The sequence below is a fragment of the Apis cerana genome, linkage group LG5 (genome assembly GCF_029169275.1).
Source record: "Apis cerana isolate GH-2021 linkage group LG5, AcerK_1.0, whole genome shotgun sequence".
Classification (NCBI taxonomy): domain Eukaryota; kingdom Metazoa; phylum Arthropoda; class Insecta; order Hymenoptera; family Apidae; genus Apis; species Apis cerana.
The window spans coordinates 9,564,232-9,580,687 of record NC_083856.1 but is presented as its reverse complement, the minus strand read 5'-3'; the positions used below and the strand labels follow the sequence as shown (position 1 = coordinate 9,580,687).

The window sequence follows — 16,456 nt, the reverse complement described above, 5'->3', positions numbered from 1 at the left end:
ATGTCGAAAAAAAAAAAATTACCCAAAATATCGCGAAATATTTGGAAAAAATGTATATTTCGAAGCAAAATTTGAACCATCGATTCGAATTTTCCGAGAACGAAACCGTGGAACGTGAATTTTCTCTTCTTTAAAACGATTATGACGCGCAAAATAATGTCGAAAAAAAAAAAATTACCCAAAATATCGCGAAATATTTGGAAAAAATGTATATTTCGAAACAAAATTTGGAAGGAGAACGATCGATTTAAACTTTTCGAGAACGAAACCGTGCAACGTGAATTTCCTTTTCTTTAAAACCATACCGATACACGATTACGACGCGTGAAATAACTGCGAAAAGAAGAAAAATGGCCAAAAATAACGCGAAAAGTGTATAGTTTCGAAGCAAAATTTGGAAGGAGAACCATCGGCTCGGATTTTCCGAGAACGAAACGGTGGAACGTGAAAGGCGGCGGATAGCAGAGGGGGGGAGAAGGGGGAGAGGGGACGCGCTCCCTCTCTCTTTTTCCCTCTCTTTCTCTCTCTCTCTCTCTCTCCACAGTCGTCGATGATCCCGTCGCGACACGGCGACGTCATTTTCGTGCTCGCAGCAGGCGGCCCCGAAGGGACGGCGAAGGGGCGGCTTTAAGCGCAGATAAGTTAGCTACGACTTCGGTCGAAGTAACGGGAAAACCGATGGAGGCAAAACCCGTCGTCCCCCTGCGCCCTCCCCTCGTCTCCACCCGCTTCTGCCCGACCATCCGTTTCGCTCGGCCTCTGTCGCTCTCTCCCTCTCTCTCTCGTCTCCTCGCCTCGCCCCTCCCCCCTCTCTCTCTCTCTCTGTCCCTCCCTCCCTTCCTCCCTTTTCACCCCCTTCGCGCACGAGAGGGTACGTAGCACGTCTCTCCCGCGTATATATACGCGCGAAAAGGCTAACGGATACGCGTCGAGGCTAAAGGCCACCCTCTTCCACCCTTCTCCCCCTGTTCCACCCCTCCCCCTCGTCGTCTGTTTGCACGAACGATCTCGCGCCGATTATTACGGGCTCGTTCACGGAAATGGCGGCAACGGTGCTTGGATTTTCGACCTCGAGCCCCGCTTCGCGCGAACCCCCGTCCCCTCGAGATATTTTACGGGTACCCTCGAATCCACGGGGCTAAAACGGGTGCTGGTTTATTCCGGTCTGCTCGCCGTTCGACGCGTCCCTGGATTCGATGAGACGTTTCTCGAAATATGTGGTAACGTGTATTTCCTGGTGTTCTCCTTTTTTCGTTCGCGTTGTGCCAATTTTCTCTCCCTCCCTCTCTCTCTCTTTTAAAGAACGCTTGACGTGGATGGAGAATAACTTGGAAAAGATGGACGCGGTTTCAATACCGTATTTGCGAAAGTAACGAGATAATTGACTTTAGGATTAGAGTTTTGAAGCTCCGTAAACGATATCGGTTTTCCCGATCGAATCATCCAGATAGAGACACCGTTACGTTGTTTACCAAACGGTGTGCGTAAGTTTCTTGCCATTGTATTCCCATCCATCGCGCAAATTCGTCGATAATAACGGTTTCAATTCGTACGGATCGTATCGATCCGGCTCGAACTCCTCCTTTCGAGACCAAACCGTCCGCAAAGTAAAGAACATATCCTCCTTTCCGCGCGATTCATCAGTTCGTTCCGCGAGAATAATCGCCGATGATTATCCCTCTTAATCGTTCCACGTCGAGACGCTATGCGTGGCACGCCAACCCCCTTCCTCTCGATGAAGTTATAAAATTCCCGAGGCGCGGCGATACAAACGAGCGGGGTCCAAGCGCCTCGAACGAGCCAAACGGCAAGAAACGGACTACTTACAGCTCGATTCATACATGGCGGCTCCATACGTAATATATATATACCTTCTCTCGTTCCATCCCCCTTCGAATCACGAATTAAACAAAATTAAAATAGCCTCATATATACATATTTATATATATATATATCTTATATATTTTCTGGACAGTTTAAAATTTGACGAAAGAGAAATACGAGAAAAGTTGTACGACGAGTCATTACGATACAATTATCACCTTTGTATCAAATTTTAAGTTGTCCAGAAAAATAATTCATCCACCTTACCTATCTCCGCTGCGACGTACGATTATATTGAATGATCGTGTACGTATCGAAAGGAAGAAACGCGTCTGTCCACGATTCCAGGACGGAAAGCGTGCTCCTTCTTTCTTCCCACCCCCAAACCGAACGGATCAGAATTTCAGATATAATTGGCCGAGCATATAATGCGCCTTAACACTTGGCAATTCGCTTAATCCAGCCGGCGGGCCCGGGCACCGGGCCTGCGCCGCTTTAATAAATGGCATTCGTCGACGGTATAATGGTTAACGGTCACGGTGTGTAATCGCCGCGATTTTCTCGTCCGTGGTCCCGCTGGTGTCGGTTATCCCACATGCATTGCCCTCTGTTCCCTGCGCGTATATATATATAAATGTATATCGGCGCCCTCGAAGCGTGGGTGGTGGTGGTGTAGGCGGCGGAGGGGGTCGCGGTAACGGAATTGAATTAAAAGTTACCGACGGCAGCCGTTTCCCTTCCACGGTTGTTGTAACGGCTTAACAGTACGTTGCGAGGCAATGATGCGTGCCGACTAAGGGATTACCTGGCCGTTCGAAAATTCCCCCGGCAATTAGTGGATCCTCCCCCCACCCCTTCGACTTGTGCTCCACTCGCGGTTTAATTGGATGCAACTGCGAATCCCAAACTGCGCTCCGTTCTTCCTTCACCGATTCCTTTGCTTTTTTTAGTCTTTTTTTGTTTTCGATCGAGAAAATAATCTATTTCGCGTCAGGAGGTGACGCGATTTCGATGGGTCCATCTCGAGAATGGAGAGGTTCCAACTAATTTGGTTAAGAATCGTGTCGGTTGTTATTATATTTTGGGGGTGATTCTTGGATTCCTCGGGTTTTTCGAAACCGAAAGGAGTGTTTGGACAATGATGATTTTGTCATTTTAGGGAAGAATGTGATTTTGAATCGTGTTAGTTGTTATGGTTTACGCGATTTAATCTATTTGATGTGACTCGGTAAACTCGATGATTTTAAAATATTTTAAAGAGATTGCACGATCTGAATATATTTATATTTCTATACTTAATAATCGAATTTTTTTCTTTGTCATTCTCTCGATGATCCTTCGATTCTGTTCGATCGAGGGGAGAAAGAAGAATAATCGAAACGAACGTGGAAAGTCGTAATTGCGCTGGCACAAATTTTGGATCAATTAAGGATCAAATAGGACAATGGAAGCCGCCCGAGTGACTCACTCGTAAAAATGAATCATTGAGAAACTCTCGGTGGGCGAGATAACGAAGAACACGCAGAAAGAAAATAGAGTCTGGCTGATTTTGTCCAAACTCTAGAGAAAGAGAGAGAGAGAGCAAGAAGAAGAGAGAGTCGAAGCCGCCAGAATTGGGTGGAGTTGCAGTCTAGTCGAGCATTAACATATACGGTGGGCCAAGGCCTTCTATCCGCGAACCTTTCATTTTTTTTCACTCACCAACGCTCTTCCCATTCCTTTTGTCAACCAACGCGATCTTTTATATTCCTCCTTTGTACTCCTTCGACCCGCCCTTTATTAATAATACAACCCGGCCCAACTTTAACCCCCGCGTTTTCGACCGATAATAAAAATTTCACACGTAGAGGGAGAAGAGGGAAAAAAGGAAACCGTGTCATACTCGATCTGAAATTTCACAACTTCTTTCCTCTAAAATCTTTCGAACTCAGCAACTCACGCAAACGTTACATTACATTCCTAATAACATTCCTATCCTCAGCGGAACGAAGAGTTAATCCTCCCTTCTTTTAATTTCAAAAGAAGTTTTCCCAATCCACGGAGGAGGGGAAATATCGCAAGGAGGGGGGGACTCGCGACAGTTCCCGGGCGGACCACGCGCGTTATAAATCCACCGGCGGAGCCGGATGAAGTTTCTCACCATATGGCGGATGCCTACGGTCCGCCATGTTCCCCCGGAACTCGCTCACCCCGCGAGCAGCCCATCCTCTCCCCCCTCTCCCCCGCTTTTTCGTGTGTGCGTGCGCGCGCGTGGACGTTGCTCGGCCCCGGTGCGAGGCGGCCGAGATTACGGGCTCGCTTTTAAGGCCGCCTGCTGCGAATCCGAAAGAGGCCAACGCGATGAGCGAACGCTCGCTCCGGATAAACAGCGGACGACGGAGGAGGGAAGGAATCCTCCGGATGGAGGCGAATGGAGGCGGAATTTATATCGGGGAGGGGGAGGGAGAAAAGGGAGGGGACGGAGAATAAGAAGCTGCCAATCACCGCGGATCGCAACCCTTATACCGATCCCCTTCGTCCAATTCTCGTCGTTATTTCGTTCGATTTCTTTTCCTTCGCGTGTTTTCTCGTTCGATGACGGTTTCGGTGGTTCGGTGATTATCTTGGAAAATTTGTTTTGGAAAATTACGAATTTGAAATAATTCTTAATTAGAGCGAACGGGTTTGTCCGAAGAATTTTCTCCCTTTAGAACTATGGAGACCATCTATAGATGATCGTGCGATTCGTCGAAGAATATTTAAAAACGATCTTGTAGACGTATAGTTTATACCTTGTTTTACAATAAGCTTCTTTTCTCGAGCGAATGTCGGCTCGAGATCGACATGTCACCCGAGAACGCACTTTTGAACGGGACTGTCACGGCCTGGAAACGGTTATTTTATAAACAAAGCCGTAATGCGATAATTGGACGATAGAATTTTTTCCCTTTCCTTTCGCGTCCCATCCACGCGTGTGCACGTGTAGCATGCGCACGTAACCCAAAGAGCGGAGAGAAGGATGAAGGATACGGATTGTTAGAAACGCCTTCTTAATAACGTCGGACACGGTACGTCTAACTGCTCCACGTGCCTTTCCGCTAACGAGCGCCCATTTAAGACGCGATTCGCGTGAAGTAATACACGTGTCCTCCGCCAACCTCCAAGATAAATCTTATGCAACCGCCGCCTGCTCTTTGGATCCCGATATTAGATCTTATCTCCCGCGGCTCCTCGGAGAAGTTGAGAGAGAAAAGACGAGCGAAATCGAGGCTGCGAGATAAATTCATCGGGCTCTCTCTCTCTTTTTTTTTTTAAGGATATATACGAAAAAATGGGAAAACGGAATTGACACGCGATGATATCTATATTCTTGCGACTTTCGCGAAATTATATCTCACGTGATATAATTTCGTTATTAGAAAGCTACAATTTTCAGAGATTTCTGACAATTGAAAGAGCAGCAAATTGAAAAAAAAATCGTAGAATTTGATAAATTCGCGATATATCCGTATTTCCTTTATGGCGAAATGGGCCAAGTGTTGGGACGCCATTTACAGCGGCTTACGTTTCAATCAAAGATCGTATATCGACGCGTATATCGTTCCACGGTTCCTTAACGGCTTTAAAAACATTTTTGCCCCGTTTCGGATTCTTCGTAAAAAAAAAAAAAGGAAGAAAGAAAGGGAAAAGGAAAAAATCGTTATTCCAAAATCCGAGAGTAATAAATCTCCGCGGCGCATTCCCGATTAAATTTTTCATTCGCTGGTTACACACCGGTCAACGCGCGAACAAACACCGCTAGTTACAACCTAATCGATCCACCACGCTCTCCATCGAAAGTTTGCCCTCCATCAACTTTTCATACCGTTGCAACGTTTTTCCAATCCGGTCTTCCCAGCCTTTCCCATCCGACACTCCACGAATTTTTACGCCGTAATTTCTCCTCTCCCATACGCTTCGCGGAATCGGCAGAAGGCGCATTGCCGCCGACCTTCGTTCGAAAATACGATCGTAGAATTTCTTCGATCGAAACGTTCGGTATTTAATTCTAAACCTAATTTCAGAAATTCAGCGATTCGAAACTTTTAGACGAGTTTACCGAATTGTCGCTGACTTTTTCTTTTTCCTATCATATTAATCCTTGGAATATAGAATTTAATTTCCAAAATCTCCTTCCATCCATCCTTCCAATATCCCCAATATGATAAGTTCGGGCATAAAGGAGAGAAAGAAGAGAGAGCGCGAGCAAAAAAGAGGGAGAAGCGAAGAAGAACCAGGGCACGAAAAGAGCAAAAAGAAAGGGGGGGAAAAAAAAGAAGAGGCGAGTCTCACGGTGGTGGAGGTCCCGAGGCATCTCGACGCGCTTCGTTCACGCGGGAAATTTGAGCGGTCTTCCGTCTGGACGCGCGTTCGTCATTACGTGGGCATATGGGGAGCACAAGCGGCTCGGGTGCACGCATGTGCGCCTCCCTCGGACGCGCGTGTGCACGTGTGTGCGGCGATACGTGCGTGCTGGGAGGAGGAACTTTATACCAGGTGCCCTCCATGCGCCGCTATAAATTATCGGGTTACCCGTTACGGCCGCGCGCGACCAACCTTATATCGAGAAAAACCTGTCGCCGCCGCTATCTTAAAAGCGGATTTTTATACGCTTTTCGTATCCCGTGCTGCGGCCGTGGTTGGTAGTGGCCGGATAACACGACGGCCGTTCGTCGATCAAACTTTTCATCCAACATGCATCCGTGAGAGGAGATATGTTTGTGGGAATATTAATTCTTTTCGAAGATATATATATGTTATCGAAGCTTGTTACGTTTAAGTACTTTCAGCAACGAGCGCAGATGTAAAGAAGGGAATATCGTAGCGTTTTCGTTCGAATGATAAAAGTTAAGCGGAGAGGAGGAGGATTACATGATGATCCTCGGCCGAGATGTATCCCGTTCATTCAATTTTCAATGTGTGAATGGTAGTTTTGGCGATTTTTACGCCAAGTGACGAAGTTTCGGTTACCGCTTGATTAAACGAACTCCTGCTAATTGTATCAGAGTACATGTAGCTGAAACTATTATTCGAATGGAAATTCGTAGTGGGGAGAATCGCTCAACTCCTGTTACATAAACTTCAGTTACATGAACTGTTTGCCTGCCCTCGAGAGGTTCAAATAAACGGAGCCTGCCGTACTTTCGGTTCCGTAAGAACCGAAACTTTCGAAAAGAACAAACCGCTACGACTCTGCGCAACGGAAACATCGGATATTGCCTTAAAGATCGATTTTAATTGCCCCATTTTTCCCCTCCAATCTCTATCTTTCGCTTTCTCGCATTTTTTTTTCTTTTTTTCCTCTCTCTCTCTCTCTTTCCTCAACGACCGATTATCTTTGATTACGTTGCATTTTGGGGGAAAAAAAGGAGAAAGGAGGCCCTCTTAGAGCGAGGCCCTCTTATGCGCCTCGGTTGGTAAACTACGTCGATTCGGTTGGGAAACAAAGAGCTGCAAGCTGCATCCCGTGCGGCGAGACACAAGGACATCCGGTTATTCCGGAAGTGCGGGTCCTCTGGACACACAGGCGAGCTCGTACCCTCGTCCCCTCGTCAGAGCAGCTCGAAGATTTCCGGTCGGAATGCCTTTTAGCGAATCGTGCCCGCTACTGGCCCGGCGACACGCGATTCTCGAGGAAAAAGGTGGAATTCGATGGAACTTCGCCTCGTTGATTTTCGTCGAGTCGCAAGGTAAAAGCGAGCCATCGCGGGATATCTCGCGGTTCCGTCGAGATCCTCGTTTCGAAGCGTTTCCGCTCGGTGCTCGACCCATTTCCTCGTCGCGAATAATTTTCTCTCTCTCTCTCTCTCTCTCTCTCCCCTCGTTTTATTTCCTCTTACCTTCTTTTCCTCTTTTCTTCTTCTTCTTTTTTTATAGCTTTTTTGCGTGTTTCTTCTTTCTCCCTCGTTCGAGCAAGACATCGATGTTGGGAACATCGTTCGATCTATCGGGGGAGGGGAAACTAATTAACTTTCAGGGAAAAATCGGTCGACGGTACGCCCGGGGTTCGATTTAGCGTAACAAACTAACGAATAAACTCGCGTCCCGTTGATTTACCGTATCGCGTATTAATTAGTCACGCATTAAAATTAATCATCGTCCAGGTACATGCGTTTCTATGTAATTCATTATTCATGATAATGTAAAACCGCCGATACATTACGCTCGATATATTCCCGATTATCGCTATACTCTCCAAATATTATTCGTTTCGAATAAAAGTTATTATGAGTATGTCACAATAATCGAAAACCAGGCTTCGAAATTTTGTTCGATTACTTTTATATGCAAGTTCCTAATTATATGATTATTATTATGTCATATATATATATGTATGGACGCAAACAGATAATTCGTGAAAAAAAGAAAAAATCGTGAAGCGATTTTTGCTCGGCCGTTGATCGACATTTTTCGTTGCGAGAAAGCTGTTAAAACGACGAACGACGAATATCTTTCTTCCCGGAGGCCGTGGAATATTTATGATGCCCGATAGGAACAAGCCATAGAAACCGATATCCTGCCGCGTTCATTACGCCATCGACGGCGTAACTGACAAACAATGAATTCGACTCGAGTCGAGTATGTTTCATTCCGCGATTGAAACTCTCTATCATCTCGTGATCGGTCATAAGCTGGCACGCGTTAAAGGATGAGTAGTTATAATCGGTATATCGATATAATTTATCCGCGAATGGATTAACCGTTTAATTCCAATTCCGATATCTTTATCGTAGAAGAGAAGCTGCGACAGTAACGATGAAAGGATAACAAAGTTGTAATAACGTACGGACAGAAGTATATTTATGTGTTATGTATTGCCAAGTCTGTTACTTGAAATGCAAGTGAATTTATAATTTGATATATGAAATTCCATTAACGCTACGATTTCCGATCTCTGGTATCTAAGTATTTATTTTACGTAATACGAAAATAAGTAGATAGATAGATATACGTAATTATATTTTCTCAAACACATTTTCATCTTTTTGATAATCGTGAAACAAAAAATATCATTAACATATTACCGATATTCTTATATCGAAGAAATATATTCACGTGCATCAAAGAAATCAAACGTTCACGAGCTTTCCATCGAATCGAGAAATCGTAATCGATCAAATTTTCGTTCGTACCAACTATTTTTAATCTTTAATAACATTTGTATCAAATTTAACCAAATTAACGGTTCAATGATATTTCTAAATAAACATCTCTAAAATGTAAAAATCGAGGTTTCTCGATACATCCCAATAGTAATCCCCATCGATATGATCATTTTCCTCCAAGGATGAGAAAGAAATATCGTTCTCGATAGGTTGCGAGAGGAGATCGTCTCGCGAGAGAGAGAGAGAGAGAGAGAGAGTCGGCCTTTGTTCGGGAAGGGAGAGAGAACGGACTCGAAGCGGCGTTCCTAATTGACGGCTCTCGCGATTTTTACCTCGCTCACCGTCCAGGCCAGAAGCTCAGGGGCTCTCCGGCCTCTTTTTCTCTCCGATCCCTCCGATTTACATCCATCTCCCTCGTCGCTCCACGTTCTCACGATCATTCCATCTTTCTTCCACCGCGTTTCACTGGCGCGCGGACCCCTCCCCTCCCCCCTGTCCGTCTTGTTCCGTTGCCCGTGGAGGAGAGATCTTTCGAAGGCCGCGCGAGGCGCATGCAAAAGAGAGAGAGAAAAGAAAAAAAACGTGGGTCGAAGGAACCGAGTGGCGGTGGATGGGGAAGAGGAGAAGGAGGAGATGGCGGTGACGGTTGAGGGGAAGCAAGGGGAAAAGGAGGGGGCAAGGGGGAGGACCGCGAGACGCCCAAAGCCGCATTAACGCCGCTTCGCTCCGCTCGCGATCAGAATCGCGGTCAGAACAACGCTGCATTTTCTGAGGAGGCACCACAGCCATTCTCGCTCGATAACCGAACGTTATATAGACGACATTACCCGCCCTACCTTCCTTCCTCCCTACGGTATTTATTCGTTATTACGCTCGAACTCTTCTACGCGGATACACGCTGGTGTATCTTGGGTATCTCGTCCCTACCATTGGAGGAGAACCCTCGTTGTTCACGGTGAAACGAGTAATTTCACACCAAAACAATACGTCATAAATTTCTTCTATTGCTTCGCCTCTCAATCCCTCTTCGTCTTTCGCTAACTGTCGTACTCTGTGAGCCAAAGATAAAGTGAGATTAAAATTTCGTGTTCCTAACTATACGTGTAGCTTATAAGCATTTTTTTTCCGTGCTCGTATTTTGTTCTTTGATTCTTTCGCGATGGTTTTATTTGTTCCATCGTAGATCGATTATTAGGAAAGTAATGCGAGATTGTTTTGAGAAAAGATATGATATATCTAAATCGCATCACGGTTCGACTTGTGATGAATTCCGAGAAGATATCGGGAGAATTAAGTGTTGAATATTTAAGAAGAGTATTTAAGAAAGATCTCTGTTGACAACGTTTGACGTGTGACTACTCTTAACCCTTTAAGATTTATAGACGAGACATCCGCAACGCGGTGTCGTTCATGCGATGCTTTGGTATATACGAATTATGTAGCGTGCATTTTCATTAAAAAGCCAAACTTGATATTAATTGATACAGCAAAAAATGTATCGATGTGTAAATTATTAGTTACAAAAATTCGAAGATGAGATATACAAGATATTCTCAATCATAAATAAACAAACACGCGAGATATTTCATTCGAAACTTCTTACCAACGATATTACGTAACGAGATATCTTGAATGCGAAAAGATTAAATAAAAATAGTATAAAATGTCTATTTGTTATTAGTTCTCTTATAGTTCGTTCTCTTCGTATGTCCCAAACAGTTGTTTTTTTATAATAATTAATCAACTTTTTACTCGCAATGCTTTTTTTTTACCGTGTTGTCATCAAAGAAAAACAGGATAATCCCTTGCGCCTGCTAAAGCTGAAGTAAAAGATTCCTTTCAAATTTATTACGACGATAGGTGAACTCCTCCCTTTCCTTATTTTGCGCTCTATTAATTCATCCTGATTGGCCTCCAGGCTACTACCCACTACCTACACTGCTCGACGTCTTTAATTCGCCCTAGTCTCTCTCTCCCTCCCCGCCCACTAGTCGAACCAACGGTTTCTCGCGCGCTATTCAAATCAACGAATATCGAATGTTCGATCAGGCAAAATCCAGGCACGTCGTTCGAACGACATCGAAAGGCCCTTTGAAAGGCACAGTCGCAGACGCAAGAAGCTTTAGACCAAGACGATAACCATGTGTATATAGGGTGGCTTATGTCTACTGGTAGAACCGGAAAGGAGTGGTTTAAAGTAAACAAAAAGAATGTATCTCTTCGAAATTCCGGGCCTCAAAATGAAACTTTATAAATGAAATATAATTTGCAATACAATCAATAAGCAATAGTTGCTCGCGAGAGACACGCATTAATTATTAAATTTTTTTTTATATTTTTTTGATATTTCTATAATATATTTCAATCGTAAATATCGATAGAAAAATGAAAAACTAAAGAATACCATAGTAGACGCTTAGATTGATTTCAATTTGAAATCAACGAATGAACAAATTTTATTATACATCCTTCATTTATTATTTTAGCAAGAATCACCCTCGCCCCAATTATACATCGGTTACATGATATTCTATATATTCATGGACATCCAATCTCGCGCTTTTGCAACGAGAAGCGGTTTTGTATACAGCTCGGTGAAGCTTCACCTCTGCCCTTTCGAGAATCCACCGTAGAAGCCGCCAGTGACGATGGCCAATGTGGTCACACGTCGCTCCGCTCGCGTTTCTCTCCTCTAAACACGTATACACGGTCGCTTCTTTATCCCCTGTCTCGTATTTTCCTTCTCTCACTCTACTATTTCCCTCTTTGTTATGTGTTCGTTCCTCTATTCGCGTTCCTCTATTCCGTCTTACTCCGTCGTTCCAATACCGACTCGTTCCTCGCCTTCTCCTTCTTTTAGTTCTTCTTCTTCTTTCTCTTGCCTCGCGATGTTCCCTCTTTCTCTCCTTCTCGCACTATTTATGTAAGTAGTGTCGCGCGTAGACGTTTACGCGCTGGTGTGCGCGGTACGCGACACCACTTACATAAATAGCCGCCTGCATGCATATATGCATATATGTGTAGCTATATATACACACGCCCAGTTCTCGACACACCAAGCGAGAGGCTCGTAGGGAACGAAGCAGAACATTGAGCTCCGTGCAACTGCTGCTCTCCTGGTATCGCAGTCGTCGTTGCCGCAAACTCGCCGGACGGATAGACGATAATCGAGTCAACGGTGAAGGTTTTCGGAAGGGAAAGCGTTTTCGAAGGATCGTGTATGAAAAGGAACGAGAGTAATCGAGTAAGAGAGAGATAGAAGGAAAAAGAAAGAGGCCAGAGGCTGACCGGCGGCGGCTCGAACCGGAGCGTGTGTATTTACCGTCTGATTTAGTTTCGCCCGTATGTACTTTGCGGGGCACGGGTGTAGAGAAGCGGGCGCGTTCGACGTTTATGCGCCGCCGGAGCCCAGGCTATTCCATTACGCGCAGAGAAAAGAGTTTATGAATGAAGAGGATGCGAAGGATAGTTTCCGGAAGCCGGCCGGTTCGTGTGTAATAATCGTAGAACGGATCGTGTGCGCTTTGTTGCGTAAAAAGCCGTGGATAGCCGTGCGCCGCGCATATATGAATATCAGGCTTCAGCGAGCGTGAGGAGGTTATCGGTGTGTTTTAATGCCTGGAAATTAGGCTTCGTGAAAAGATTGCGACCACGCAGGAACGCGCATGCGCGTGATGTGTCGGATCCAGGGAATCGAAACGGAACGGAATCGGAACGGTTTCGACGACTTTTTCCGCTATACGATGAAATTTTAAACGCGATTGTGTCATGTATGTTTGTTCTTTGTCTCGACCTTTGACTCCTCGTGTACGCTAAACTTATTGCGGATAACGTAATGCTACGTTCGATCGATGATGACATGTTTCTAAAAGACGTAAAACTGTATTAACGGATCGAAATAAGTTTTCGATCGTAATTGCGACGCCATGTCATTCGTAACGGATTTGTGATAGTGTATATAATATTATTCATAATATTTAAATTTGTGTCACTTGAAAATCTAAGAAAGAATAAGAAATATAACACTTTTTTTGCCTGTAAATCAAAAAAATGAATTTTAATGATCATAAGTGAAAACGTGTAATAGTAAGTTTAATTTTCGGCATCGAGTTTCAAATATGGCGTCATTTCATTTAGTGTCGACTTTGTGATTAAAACGTATATTATTAAAATATTAAAATATTTTAACTTCTATTATTTACACATTATCGCGGAGTGTATTTTGTTGAAATAAATTGAAAAAGAAACTTTTGAAGATTATAACGAAAAACACATGGTAATACATTATCCTTATATCCTCAAGAAAATCCTATACACGTCACCACTCATCACAGCTCATCCATTTACACTGTTTGGAAAGCCAAATCTAACGTAGAGATTACCTACAAAAACAAGTTAGTAATACACATCATAATAATATTATTAATATTAATTATAATTATCTATATATATTTAAGTATATCGCCAAATGCAATACAGTATCCTAACCTAATCTTAATGATTTATTTCATTTATCAATAAAAAGTACTACATTATATACTATATGAAACTTGTATATTATATAACTTATAAATTATATATCTAATCTTAAATCTTATATTAATAACTATTATTTTTTATTTATATGTCATATATTACATCATACATACGTCTATACTTTTCATATTTCCGTAACCTATAAAATGCATATATTGATAGAATTTTACGAAATAAATTTGAAAATGAATCGATTTAATGCATCATCACAAAGAATTAAATTTGTAGATACTTTAACACGATTCCGATATAACGACATCGAGTTTACTCGATTTGTTATACGTATACTGTAACACCAAAGGCGATCCTGTAGAGTTCGTTTATTTTGACGGGTGGAAAAAAGGGGAGGAACCAGGAATCGGGTAGTTTCCCGGCTACGGGTCGCACGGATCGGGCTCTGGCTCGTTCGGTTCGTTGCTCCTCCGTTTTAATTCGTCGCTCGCCGCCCTCCAATTTCCTCCGCGACCAGGTAGCTCCGGGGTCCCGACGAAAATCGATGGGAAAGCCCCGGAGATTTTCACGAAAACACACGAGTCACCGAGGTCGGATGGGTAAATGAAAACCGGAGGATCGCGAAAAGCGAAAGATGTCGATCGATGCCGATACGCGGAAATTGAGAACGCCAGGCTTTCCCGTTTTCCCTCTTTTTCCTCTTCTTCGTCGTCGAGGATACGCGCGGTCGCCTCGCGATATCGTCGAGCGGATCCGTGAACCGGAATAACGATCGGCCGCGAGCCAGTCGAAGGTTATTTCAGACTAAATTCTATGAAAAGTTTCGAGCGTGGTTTCTTTGAAATGTTCAAAATTGTTATTCGAATGTGAGATATGGTGAGGGAACTGTTACGAAATTTAATCGGGCCATTGTAGTAGCTAATTCCTTCGAGGAAGCGCATATCGTTTACCGCAATAACTCGTGGCACGAACCACCTGCTCGGCCCCAGGCCACGAGGCAACTGCGATATACCCGGATAAAAACGAACGTTGCTAATTCGTTGCGCGCTGCTGTCGCCTAACGTTTCAAATTTTCACGTTACACTCGATCTTGAATTCAAATTTTCCGATGTTGACGTTGAATAATTTCGAACGATGATATACATTCTAGATGATTTCATTGATATGTAAACATATCGTTAAATTCAAATTGGATTGGATTTTCGAATTTATCGGAATGTCGATTGATGCATTTATGTTGTTAAATGATAAATAATTTACACGAATTAAAACAAATCTTCAAAATAACTTTATAAACTTAAGATTTTTTCACGGTTCTTTCAAATTTCTTAATGTTATAGAAAAAAAAATATACCGAGTAGTTATATGCATTGGTTCAGTTAATTAATCGCGAAGCCCAGTTACCTCAATACATCTCACAATTCATCCACCCTTGTCGGATAGGTTTATTTCAATCATCTAAGCTCAGAGTTGCATTACTCTCGCTCCACTTCTTATACGAAGTAATCTTCCCAACGATCGTCACGCGATATTCCCCTAATTAAACCCTCGCTCGTCATAGTTCGCGGGCGTAGAGTTTCGCGGTGTGTGTCCAGCTCGCGTATTTAAGCCAGTCGCTCTGCGTGGCATCCACGGCGCGCCACGCACCGCGTATACACCAATATACCGGTAGTTCCTATCGATTATAGATAATCGACCGGTCTCTCCGCCAATCTCCGATTCGTAGCTCGGGGGGTAGACCCGTTAGCGATGGTTAGGGGAAAGGAACGATGTGAGTGAGACCGAGAAGGGACTAACCGAGCGAACGAGAACGCGAGTGAGAGAGAGAGAGAGGCGTAAAATGAAAGAGCAAGAGCGAGAAAGACGGAGAGATCGTGTGTCCGCGTGAGAATGAGAGAGAGGGAGATAGTGGTGGTGGCAGTAAGCGGAGAACGCCAAGAGGAACCCGACACAGACGACCGTGGCGGGGTTTGGGGACGGGGAGGACGTGAAACGGGCAGCCGAGGGAACGGAGGGGGGTGTAGCGGGCAGAGAGCCATGGGTGGAAGGGTACCCGGGGTGAAGAGAGGAACGGCGATAGCTGAAAACGCGGCGTGAGTCGCGAGAACTCGAGGAGGGACTTAACGAACGAGCGGACCGAGAACCGACCTCGGAGTCGGGAGTTAACGCTCGAGGGGTCGTTAATTTTCCGATCGTGCCCTTCCCGTCAGAGGCTGCTGCAGCCTCTCTCACGAACACGAACCACGGACACGAACGCGCGACGACGAATAGGGAGAGTGAGAGAGAAAGAGCGAGAGGGAGTGAGAGAGAGAGGAGCCCACTGAGATGGCCAGAAGGCATGCGCGCTGGAAATGGCGCGGCCACACGCCGCTCTCGTCTTCCGCAGGTACGCCGAAAGGACGTAGCAAGAATTCGCGTGGTCACGATTAGGAATGTAAAGGTCACTCGGTTTGGAGAAAAAGAATTCGACAGGAGGCGGTGGCTGACTTGACTATCCACCGCCTTCTTTGGCTCTTCGCGAATTATACGAATCGTTCAAAGAGAACACCTCATATTTCGTTGCGAGACGATTGATCGTCGCGATCGTTTTTACAATTTTATAATCTATTAGGCGAAAATATGTCGACAAGTTTCGAATGAGATAATCGATATCTTGACAATGGTAATGTCTAAATATTTCGATCATGTATATTTCTCAAAATTTAGAAGATTTACGATCAGAATATTTAATATAATATAATATATATTTGTATAAGATAATTTGCAACATGATCTAAGAACTTGTTTATTAATACATCTATATAATATACACATCATTTCAATTTCTTTTCAATCCTTTTTCAGTGAAATTTAATCGATTTCTAGGTCACTTCGTATATATCCAAGTATTCTCATTAATTTATATCGTATAACAACAACAAAGATTAAATATTTCGATAAATATTTACAAATAAGTTCATATATTACAATTAAAATATTTTCATCTAATAATATCTCTTTAATTTCTTACACATGTCATT

The 16,456-nt window shown here is 43.9% G+C and overlaps 1 protein-coding gene across 1 annotated transcript in view; it reads left to right on the top strand.

The window, feature by feature from the left end:
* LOC107994456 (dynein regulatory complex subunit 7-like) overlaps positions 1-16,456 on the top strand; it is a 116,772-nt gene that overhangs the window by 25,720 nt on the left and 74,596 nt on the right. The gene's annotated exons all lie outside the window — the stretch shown is intronic.